A 12,676-nucleotide genomic window follows, 5' to 3' on the forward strand; every position below is an offset into this window, starting at 1 on the left:
CTTGGTAGGACACCAAGACACGCCCCCTCTTCTGACCCTGATGGGAGTCCGGATTCTGAGTACACAGGGCTGGAGTAGACCCTGCTGCGATAGGTGACCCAAGCAGGTAGATAACGCAGTTCCTTAGAATACCGACTCAGTGGGCACACCTTCAAACCACAATAATATGCCGAACGTGCTTGTAATAGCAGACACTGCGACGCTAAGGATTAGATGCTTCCTCCGAACATCCCCAGGCCGGAAGCACATGGTTAGAACAAATGGGAGGGGCTCGGTGGAAAATAACTGGGAGAAAGCTCCCGGGAGGCTGAGATTCCGACTCGGAAAGGACCCCGCAGCAGCCGATTTTCTCCAACATAATGGGCTGAAAAACTACATCTCTGTAAAAAATCAAGAAAAGCCTAACCGAGTGCAGCTGCTATCCCCCCATAATTAGATCTGGGGGATTATTGCCGAGATGGATGGAAGATATCAGATGGCCACTGCTAGAAACACTTGCCATCCCGGTCTGACTGCGCCACTAGACACTGGAGTTCTTAGCAGACCCACATATGTTTGTTTTTAATTAAAATGTGCTGAATGAACCATTAGCTGTTCGGAAATAATGAAGACAAGCAACAGAAGACAAATCGGCTAATTGACAACTCCAAACACCGCATTTTATACCCTTCAGTTATGTTAATGGAGCTTTCCAATATGTTCTGGTTGAAATAATAATTACACAAACACGGTTACATAATAATCTGAGAGGTAGATAAAAATATATAAATAACAACAGCGGCAAACCCCACAAGTGGGTCAAAGGATTACGAATTCATTCTCTCAGGCTTTATCTCAATGGGTATTTACGGAGTGCTTGTTGCTTATTAAGGGCCAGGCTCTCGTGGACGAATGCCTGGGATGAGATCACCCCAGGGGTTTCACATATACGTTGTTGTGTAAGGTCACATGTTCTGTGCTATGCAGAACACATCTCCAATTGTGTCCTCCAACGGTGTCGTGAAAGAGAACGGAAAGGGTATTTTCAAAGGGAGACAATGTCATTTTTAAGCCGTTTGAAAAGCTAGTTTATGTGACGGTAGAGAACCTAGCCAAGAGTCTGTTACAAACTCCGTTTTATTCGGTGCATGCAAAGCTAGCACAGCGGATGTGTCCTGAGACTGTAGACACAGTGCGAGGTCAAAGGGCAGCCGTACGCCTAGTGTACGGCAAACACGGGGCTTCCTGGGAATCTTCCAAGGACTGTGGCAGAATTTCAGATACAAGATATCCAGAGTTCTGGCCAAAATTGGGAGTGATACAACTGTCGAGTGTCTTTGGATGTTTTGTGGAGATTAATCCCTTGGCTAAGCGGGGATGGTAGGGAATAATTCAGAGTCACTGGGCACCGCTACCCTTCACTGTCGGCCCAGAATATCAATGGGGTGAATGAACGCCCCCCCCCGCCCCCACCCCGTGCTTTTGGAGTTTATTTACAACTGAAATGCAAAGCTTCAACCTCATCCATATTCAATCAGAGAAAATTGTGGCTCACCCAAGACGAGACGGGAGCCAAATTTGGGGCAAGGCAAAGGGTGACATCATCTGAAAGGGCTGGAAATGAAATGTAAATTTGAATATCATCTGTATATAAGTGATAATTAAAGCCGTGAGACTCAATACGTGCCAAGAGAGAAAGTCAATAGAAACGCAGAACAACAGTGTCCCTGGCCACGTGTTACTTCTGAAAGATTTTTTTTTTTAAAGTTGGTAGAGGCAAGATTTTCTTTCCTGCTGAATGACTTCTAAACCAGACACGGATGATTTTCAAGGAGCCTAGAGCTGTCTGGAGACACTGCCTTAATTGTCTGAATGTTGAGCAAAATAGAAGGCTTTTCAGTAAGATTTATATTCCGAGGAACTGGGATGCTACTGCCTTTAGTTTGAGGATGACTTTTTCCTGTAGAGAGATTGTTTCAGTAAACAATGCTAAGAGAACCACCATTCCAAGTTGACATTGGCCTGTCCTTCTCTAAGCTGTAGTTAAATCTGGGAGGAAGCCCAGGCGACCCTTACCCGAGTGCTGCATGGCTCCAGTTTCTGCACAAGGAAACAGTACCTAAGTTCTAAGCATGTGTGAATACATCCACAGTGGGGTAACACAGATGCAGCTTGAGTCTCCTGAAACAGAGACTGGCCTGTGAGGAATTTACGATGGAGAGAGAGCTTTTGACATACTCCCTCATTTAGAGCTGCAGTTCTCAACCCATGGGTGGTGACCCCTTTGGGGGTCAGGTATGAGGTACCCTGTATCTCAGATCTTTGCATTAGAATTCATACAGTAGCAAAATTACAGTTATGAAGTATTAATGAAATAATTTTATGGTTGGGGTCACCATAGCATGAGGAACTATTAAAGGGTCACAGGATTAGGAAGGTTGAGAACCAGTGTCACAGAGACTGACCAGGGATTCATTTAGGGTTTGACCTTTCTGGTCCATAGAAGACTCATAAAGACAGGCTAGGTCTTCAGTAGTGTGTTGAGCACAGATAGTTGAGTTGAAGTCCCAACCTTCCCAGGCCTTCAGACGCTGCTGAGTTTGGAAGTGGGATGGTTGAGGAGGTGAGAATGAAGTCTATATGGGCTTGAAACTAAGATAGATGGGGTTCTAACAGGAAAAAAAAAAACTGAGACAGTTATATGTATTGGAAAACCACATGAAAACACAAGAGAAAGTGGCCATATTCAAGCCAAGGAGCAAGGCCTTCGAAGAAATTAATTCTGTTGACAGTTGGGATTCAGACTTCCAGCCTATAGAAGTGTAAGGAAATGTAGTTTTGTTGTTTAAGTAACTCGTTTTTCTGTGGGAGCCTTAGCAAACTAATTTTTAAGATAGAGCACCTGTGTATGCATTATCTACAGATATCCCTCTTCTAGGTGTTGACCTGCTCAACAGGTTCAGCCATTATGCCCTTTTGGCCATATATATGCATACATACTACACACATACAGATTTAATTTTCCTGGGATTTGATCGCCACATTTCTGACCTGAAGTGGAGAACATTTGGTCCACGATATCGTTGCACTAGATGTGGATTCTGAGATAAATTCCTACAAACTTTGCTCTTTCTCTTCTCTTCCCTGTACACTTATAAAATCCAACGGCTCCCAAGTATTCTCTCCCCTCAACGTTTTATACTACTTTAAAGTTAGTTCACCTTAGTCATTCACTATGTAACTTCTAATGAGTAACTTAGAGTCCCTGTAAACTGTCTCCTGATGCTGTGAAAATGAAAACTTGGGGGACAGCTGTCCGGACCCTGGCAGAGGATCCAAGCACCAGTGGTCAGAACAAGCCGTTTTCAACCTTCTGATGGAGGAGCTTGTTCTTTGCTTGCGGGAAATGTCGATTGCTTCGGAGGTTAGATCTCTTTCTGTATTTGTGCTTCCTCTTCTGAAAGGATTGTAGGAAGCTCATAAAAATGTTTCCAGGAGAACAAGAGCTGGTATGGAAGAAATGTTGTAAGCAGTAGAAAAAAAAAAAAAAAGAAAAAAAGAAAAAAAGAAAAAAAAAAACACTGGCTACCTTTCTTTCTTTCTTTTTCCCCCCTGGAGCTGAGGATCGGGCCTTGGGCTTGCTGGGCAAGTAATCTACCACTGAGCTAAATTCCCCAACCCCCACTGGCTACCTTTCTATTGCAAACACGAAAGTGTTCACAGACTAGACACAGGGAGGTGGAGGCAGCTGGATCTCTGTGAGTCTGAAGGCTAGCCTGGTCTACATATTGAGTTCTATGCCAGCCCTGGCTACATAGTAAGATCTGGTGTCAAAATTTTGTTCATAGGGTCGATCCTGAAGACATCAAGCATCTTATAGCGGCACAAACCCAGTTTCTTTACAGTTTCCTGAGGTCCCACTTACTATCTTAGTGCATGTGTTAATAGTGTCCTGTTCACAAAGTCTTTCCCTGTGGTAATGAGTTCAGGGCTATTCCCTATTTTCTCCTCTGTTGGGTTCAATGTATCTTGTTTTATATTAAGGTCTTAGATTCATCTGGACTTGAGTTTTTTGTTTTTGTTTTTGTTTTTTTTGCAGTAATAAGCATAGATCTATTTACATTCATCTCCATCCAGCACCCAGTTTGACTGGCACCATATTGTTGAAGAGTCTGTCTTTTTTCCAGTGTGTATTTCTAGCATCTTTATAAAAAAAAAATGAGATTTTCATAGGCGCGTGGATCTGGCCTGGAACTTCGGTTTGATTCCACTGGTCATGCCATTTTTGTGCCAACGCCATGCCATGCCATGTTGATTACTGTAGCTCTGTGGCCCAGTGTGAAGCAAGGCGGAGATAACTACAGCAATTTCTTTTTTTTTTTTTTTATTAACTTGAGTATTTCTTATATACATTTCGAGTGTTATTCCCTTTCCCGGTTTCCGGGCAAACATCCCCCTCCCCCCTCCCCCTTATGGGTGTTCCCCTCCCAACCCTCCCCCCATTGCCGCCCTCCCCCCATAGACTAGTTCACTGGGGGTTCAGTCTTAGCAGGACCCAGGGTTTCCCCTTTCACTGGTGCTCTTACTAGGATATTCATTGCTACCTATGAGGTCAGAGTCCAGGGTCAGTCCATGTATAGTCTTTAGGTAGTGGCTTAGTCCCTGGAAGCTCTGGTTGCTTGGCATTGTTGTACTTTTGGGGTCTCGATCCCCTTCAAGCTCTTCCAGTTCTTTCTCTGATTCCTACAATAGGGGACCTATTCTCAGTTCAGTGGTTTGCTGCTGGCATTCGCCTCTATATTTGCTGTATTCTGGCTGTGTCTCTCAGGAGCGATCTACATCCGGCTCCTGTCGGTCTGCACTTCTTTGCTTCATCCATCTTGTCTAATTGGGTGGCTGTATATGTATGGGCCACATGTGGGGCAGGCTCTGAATGGGTGTTCCTTCAGTCTCTGTTTTAATCGTTGCCTCTCCCTTCCCTGCCAAGGGTATTCTTTTTCCTCATTTAAAGAAGGAGTGAAGCATTCACATTTTGATCATCCGTCTTGAGTTTCGTTTGTTCTAGGGATCTAGGGTAATTCAAGCATTTGGGCTAATAGCCACTTATCAATGAGTGCATACCATGTATGTCTTTCTGTGAGTGGGTTAGCTCACTCAGGATGATATTTTCCAGTTCCAACCATTTGCCTACGAATTTCATAAACTCGTTGTTTTTTATAGCTGAGTAATATTCCATTGTGTAGATGTACCACATTTTCTGTATCCATTCCTCTGTTGAAGGGCATCCGGGTTCTTTCCATTTTCTGGCTATTATAAATAAGGCTGCGATGAACATAGTGGAGCACGTGTCTCTTTTATATGTTGAGGCATCTTTTGGGTATATGCCCAAGAGTGGTATAGCTGGATCCTCAGGCAGTTCAATGTCCAATTTTCTGAGGAACCTCCAGACTGATTTCCAGAATGGTTTTACCAGTCTGCAATCCCACCAACAATGGAGGAGTGTTCCTCTTTCTCCACATCCTCGCCAGCATCTGCTGTCACCTGAGTTTTTGATCTTAGCCAATCGCACTGGTGTGAGGTGAAATCTCAGGGTTGTTTTGATTTGCATTTCCCTTATGACTAAAGATGTTGAACATTTCTTTAGGTGTTTCTCAGCCATTCGGCATTCCTCAGCTGTGAATTCTTTGTTTAGCTCTGAACCCCATTTTTTAATAGGGTTATTTGATTCCCTGCGGTCTAACTTCTTGAGTTCTTTGTATATTTTGGATATAAGGCCTCTATCTGTTGTAGGATTGGTAAAGATCTTTTCCCAATCTGTTGGTTGCCGTTTTGTCCTAACCACAGTGTCCTTTGCCTTACAGAAGCTTTGCAGTTTTATGAGATCCCATTTGTCGATTCTTGATCTTAGAGCATAAGCCATTGGTGTTTTGTTCAGGAAATTTTTTCCAGTGCCCATGTGTTCCAGATGCTTCCCTAGTTTTTCTTCTATTAGTTTGAGTGTGTCTGGTTTGATGTGGAGGTCCTTGATCCACTTGGACTTAAGCTTTGTACAGGGTGATAAGCATGGATCGATCTGCATTCTTCTACATGTTGCCCTCCAGTTGAACCAGCACCATTTGCTGAAAATGCTATCTTTTTTCCATTGGATGGTTTTGGCTCCTTTGTCAAAAATCAAGTGACCATAGGTGTGTGGGTTCATTTCTGGGTCTTCAATTCTATTCCATTGGTCTATCTGTCTGTCTCTGTACCAATACCATGCAGTTTTTATCACTATTGCTCTGTAATACTGCTTGAGTTCAGGGATAGTGATTCCCCCTGAAGTCCTTTTATTGTTGAGGATAGCTTTAGCTATCCTGGGTTTTTTGTTATTCCAGATGAATTTGCAAATTGTTCTGTCTAACTCTTTGAAGAATTGGATTGGTATTTTGATGGGGATTGCATTGAATCTGTAGATTGCTTTTGGTAAAATGGCCATTTTTACTATATTAATCCTGCCAATCCATGAGCATGGGAGATCTTTCCATCTTCTGAGGTCTTCTTCGATTTCTTTCCTCAGTGTCTTGAAGTTCTTATTGTACAGATCTTTTACTTGCTTGGTTAAAGTCACACCGAGGTACTTTATATTATTTGGGTCTATTATGAAGGGTGTCGTTTCCCTAATTTCTTTCTCGGCTTGTTTCTCTTTTGTATAGAGGAAGGCAACTGATTTATTTGAGTTAATTTTATACCCAGCCACTTTGCTGAAGTTGTTTATCAGCTTTAGTAGTTCTCTGGTGGAACTTTTGGGATCACTTAAATATACTATCATATCATCTGCAAATAGTGATATTTTGACCTCTTCTTTTCCGATCTGTATCCCTTTGATCTCCTTTTGTTGTCTGATTGCTCTGGCTAGAACTTCAAGAACTATATTGAATAAGTAGGGAGAGAGTGGGCAGCCTTGTCTAGTCCCTGATTTTAGTGGGATTGCTTCAAGTTTCTCTCCATTTAGTTTAATGTTAGCAACTGGTTTGCTGTATATGGCTTTTACTATGTTTAGGTATGGGCCTTGAATTCCTATTCTTTCCAGGACTTTTATCATGAAGGGGTGTTGAATTTTGTCAAATGCTTTCTCAGCATCTAATGAAATGATCATGTGGTTCTGTTCTTTCAGTTTGTTTATATAATGGATCACGTTGATGGTTTTCCGTATATTAAACCATCCCTGCATGCCTGGGATGAAGCCTACTTGATCATGGTGGATGATTGTTTTGATGTGCTCTTGAATTCGGTTTGCCAGAATTTTATTGAGTATTTTTGCGTCGATATTCATAAGGGAAATTGGTCTGAAGTTCTCTTTCTTTGTTGTGTCTTTGTGTGGTTTAGGTATAAGAGTAATTGTGGCTTCGTAGAAGGAATTCGGTAGGGCTCCATCTGTTTCAATTTTGTGGAATAGTTTGGATAATATTGGTATGAGGTCTTCTATGAAGGTTTGATAGAATTCTGCACTAAACCCGTCTGGACCTGGGCTCTTTTTGGTTGGGAGACCTTTAATGACTGCTTCTATTTCCTTAGGAGTTATGGGGTTGTTTAACTGGTTTATCTGTTCCTGATTTAACTTCGATACCTGGTATCTGTCTAGGAAATTGTCCATTTCCTGAAGATTTTCAAATTTTGTTGAATATAGGTTTTTATAGTAAGATCTGATGATTTTTTGAATTTCCTCCGAATCTGTAGTTATGTCTCCCTTTTCATTTCTGATTTTGTTAATTTGGACGCACTCTCTGTGTCCTCTCGTTAGTCTGGCTAAGGGTTTATCTATCTTGTTGATTTTCTCAAAGAACCAACTTTTGGTTCTGTTGATTCTTTCTATGGTCCTTTTTGTTTCTACTTGGTTGATTTCAGCTCTGAGTTTGATTATTTCCTGCCTTCTACTCCTCCTGGGTGTATTTGCTTCTTTTTGTTCTAGAGCTTTTAGGTGTGCTGTCAAGCTGCTGACATATGCTCTTTCCTGTTTCTTTCTGCAGGCACTCAGCGCTATGAGTTTTCCTCTTAGCACAGCTTTCATTGTGTCCCATAAGTTTGAGTATGTTGTATCTTCATTTTCATTAAATTCTAAAAAGTTTTTAATTTCTTTCTTTATTTCTTCCTTGACCAGGTTATCATTGAGTAGAGCATTGTTCAATTTCCACGTATATGTGGGCATTCTTCCCTTATTGTTATTGAAGACCAGTTTTAGGCCGTGGTGGTCCGATAGCACGCATGGGATTATTTCTTTCTTTCTGTACCTGTTGAGGCCCGTTGTTTGACCAATTATATGGTCAATTTTGGAGAAAGTACCATGAGGAGCTGAGAAGAAGGTATATCCTTTTGCTTTAGGATAGAATGTTCTATATATATCCGTTAAGTCCATTTGGCTCATGACTTCTCTTAGTCTGTCGACATCACTGTTTAATTTCTGTTTCCATGATCTGTCCATTGATGAGAGTGGGGTGTTGAAATCTCCCACTATTATTGTGTGAGGTGCAATGTGTGTTTTGAGCTTTAGTAAGGTTTCTTTTACGTATGTAGGTGCCCTTGTATTTGGGGCATAGATATTTAGGATTGAGAGTTCATCTTGGTGGATTTTTCCTTTGATGAATATGAAGTGTCCTTCCTTATCTTTTTTGATGACTTTTAGTTGGAAATTGATTTTATTTGATATTAGAATGGCTACTCCAGCTTGCTTCTTCTGACCATTTGCTTGGAAAGTTGTTTTCCAACCTTTCACTCTGAGGTAGTGTCTGTCTTTGTCTCTGAGGTGTGTTTCCTGTAGGCAGCAGAATGCAGGGTCCTCGTTGCGTATCCAGTTTGTTAATCTATGTCTTTTTATTGGGGAGTTGAGGCCATTGATATTGAGAGATATTAAGGAATAGTGATTATTGCTTCCCTTTATATTCATATTTGGATGTGAGGTTATGTTTGTGTGCTTTCATTCTCTTTGTTTTGTTGCCAAGACGATTAGTTTCTTGCTTCTTCTAGGGTATAGCTTGCCTCCTTATGTTGGGCTTTACCATTTATTATCCTTTGTAGTGCTGGATTTGTAGAAAGATATTGTGTAAATTTGGTTTTGTCATGGAATATCTTGGTTTCTCCATCAATGTTAATTGAGAGTTTTGCTGGATACAGTAACCTGGGCTGGCATTTGTGTTCTCTTAGGGTCTGTATAACATCAGTCCAGGATCTTCTGGCCTTCATAGTTTCTGGCGAGAAGTCTGGTGTGATTCTGATAGGTCTCCCTTTATATGTTACTTGACCTTTTTCCCTTACTGCTTTTAATATTCTTTCTTTATTTTGTGCGTTTGGTGTTTTGACAATTATGTGACGGGAGGTGTTTCTTTTCTGGTCCAATCTATTTGGAGTTCTGTAGGCTTCTTGTATGTCTATGGGTATCTCTTTTTTTAGGTTAGGGAAGTTTTCTTCTATGATTTTGTTGAAGATATTTACTGGTCCTTTGAGCTGGGAGTCTTCACTCTCTTCTATACCTATTATCCTTAGGTTTGATCTTCTCATTGAGTCCTGGATTTCCTGTATGTTTTGGACCAGTAGCTTTTTCCGCTTTACATTATCTTTGACAGTTGAGTCAATGATTTCTATGGAATCTTCTGCTCCTGAGATTCTCTCTTCCATATCTTGTATTCTGTTGGTGAAGCTCGTATCTACAGCTCCTTGTCTCTTCTTTTGGTTTTCTATATCCAGGGTTGTTTCCATGTGTTCTTTCTTGATTGCTTCTATTTCCATTTTTAATTCCTTCAACTGTTTGATTGTGTTTTCCTGGAATTCTTTCAGGGATTTTTGCGATTCCTCTCTGTAGGCTTTTACTTGTTTATTAATGTTTTCCCGTGCTTCCCTAAGTGTGTTCATGTCTTTCTTGAAGTCCTCCAGCATCATGATCAAATATGATTTTGAAACTAGATCTTGCTTTTCTGGTGTGTTTGGATATTCCATGTTTGTTTTGGTGGGAGAATTGGGCTCCGATGATGGCATGTAGTCTTGGTTTCTGTTGCTTGGGTTCCTGCGCTTGCCTCTCGCCATCAGATTATCTCTAGTGTTACTTTGTTCTGCTATTTCTGACAGTGGCTAGACTGTCCTATAAGCCTGTGTGTCAGGAGTGCTGTAGACCTGTTTTCCTCTCTTTCAGTCAGTTATGGGGACAGAGTGTTCTGCTTTCGGGCGTGTAGTTTTTCCTCTCTACAGGTCTTCAGCTGTTCCTGTGGGCCTGTGTCTTGAGTTCACCAGGCAGCTTTCTTGCAGCAGAAAATTTGGTCTTACCTGTGGTCCCGAGGCTCAGGTTCGCTCGTAGGGTGCTGCCCAGGGGCTCTCTGCAGCAGCAGCAACCAGGAAGACCTGTGCTGCCCCTTCCGGGAGCTTCAGTGCACCAGGGTTCCAGATGGTCTTTGGCTTTTTCCTCTGGCGTCCGAGATGTGTGTGCAGGGGAGCAGTCTCTTCTGATTTCCCAGGCTTGTCTGCCTCTCTGAAGGTTCAGCTCTCCCTCCCATGGGATTTGGGTGCAGAGAACTGTTTATCCGGTCTGTTTCCTTCAGGGTCCGGCGGTGTCTCTGGCAGGGGTCCTGCCGCTCCTGGGCCCTCCCCCACGGGAGCCCAGAGGCCTTATACAGTTTCCTCTTGGGCCAGGGATGTGGGCAGGGGTGAGCAGTGTTGGTGGTCTCTTCCGCTCTGCAGCCTCAGGAGTGCCCACCTGACCAGGCGGTTGGGTCTCTCTCTCACCGGGTCTGGGAGCAGAAGCAATTTCTTTATTATTCAGGATTGGTTTTGCTTTTCTGATTTGTTTTCCATATGAAGCTGAAACTGGTCCTTTCAAGATCTGTGAAGAACTATATTGGAATTTTGATAGGCATTTCGTTAAATCTATAGATTGCTTTTGGTAAGATAGACATTTCTACTATATTATTCCTACTGATCCATGAACATGGGAGATCTTTCTTTCTTCTGATATCTTCTTCAGTACCTTGAAGTTTTTATCATACAAATTTTACTTGTTTGGTTAGAGTTACACCAAGATAGTGTCTATGATTTGAGGCTATTGCGAAAGGTGGTATTCTATTCTTTCCCAGTCCAATTTCAGCCAGTTAATTCTGTATCCAGCTACCTTGCTGAAAGAATTTATTAGCTTTAGGAGTTCCCCTGTGAAGTTTTTAGGGTGACATATGTATACTATCATATCATCTGCAAATAAAGATACTTTGTCTTCTTCCTGTCCAACTTTATCTCTCTGATCTCCTTCAATTGTCTTATTGCTCCAGCAAAGATTTCAAGGACTATGTTGAGTAGTATGGAGAGTGGACAACCTTGTCTTGTTCCTGACTGTAGTGTAATTGCTTTGAGTTTATCTCCATTTAAGTTGATACTGGCTTTGAGTAAACTGTTTGTATTCTGCTGAGGTTATATTCCTTGTATTCCCATTCTCTTCAGGACTTTAACATCCATGGGTGTTGGTTTCATCAGTAGCCTTTTCTGCATCTGACGAGATGATCATGTAGTGTCTGTCTTTCAGTCTGTTTATGTGGTAGATTACATTCATTAATTTACACATGTTGACCCATCGCTGCATTTGTGGGAACAGCCTTCCTTGATCATGATGGATGATCTTTTTGATGTGTTCTTGGGTTTGGATTGCAAGTATTTTATTGACAAGTTTTGTATCTACGTTCATAGGGGAGACTGGTTCATAATTCTCTTTCTTTGTTTGGTATTTATGTGGTTTGGGTGTCAGGGTGACTCTGGCCTCATAAAATGTTTCTTCTGTTTTGTGGGATAATTTGGGGAGTATTGACTGACATCCATTCTTCTTTGAATTTTGTGCTAAAACCATCTGCCCCTGGACCTTTTGCGGGGAGGGACGGGTATTGGGAGACTTTTTTTTTAAAGTTGCATAGCATGTAGAATTTATTTAACCCATAGTAGCCAGCAATTACCTTATTTTAAGATTTTTCTACATTTTATCGATACTAGTGTACATAATAATATATAACAAAAATACAATGTATTTATTATTAAAAACTGGAAGAAAAAATCATTTTACAACGAAGCCAACTTGCTGTTGTGTAACTATAGAGGACAGATACTGTAGACTGGTTTTAAAAGTGTTTCTTCCCAAAATAATATATATAATTTTTATTCACTTTATATCAAGATCGCTGTCCCTACTCCTACAACCCCTCTGTCCATCCTCCTTCCTCTTCTCCTCTGAGAGAGCAGAGGCCCCTCTTGGGTATCCCCCCCACCCTGGCACATCAAGTCTCTGTAAGGCTAGGTGCTTCTTCTCTCACCAAAAGACAGCCAAGTTAGGGGAGCAGATTCCACAGACAGGCACAGCTTCAGGGATCCAATGAAGACTGAGCTGCACATCTGCTACAAACCTGAGGGAGGCCGAGGTCCAGCCCACGCACGCTCTTTGGTTGGTGGTTCAGTCTCTGGGAGCCTCTAAGGGTCCAGGTTGTTGACTCTGTTTTAGATTGTCTAGTTTTGTGGAGTACAGCTTTTAAAGTATGTCTTTATGGTCCTTTACATGTCCTTGGTATCTGTTGTTGTGTCTCCTTTTCCCCTTTAAATTCAATTTGGATATTTTTCTTCCTCTGCCTTTTAATTAATTTAGATAAGAGTTTGTAAAAACTTACTGGTTTTATGGAACTAACTCTGTTTCTTTGATCCTTTGTGT

This window comes from Rattus norvegicus, chromosome 6, assembly GCF_036323735.1.
Source record: "Rattus norvegicus strain BN/NHsdMcwi chromosome 6, GRCr8, whole genome shotgun sequence".
NCBI lineage: Eukaryota > Metazoa > Chordata > Mammalia > Rodentia > Muridae > Rattus > Rattus norvegicus.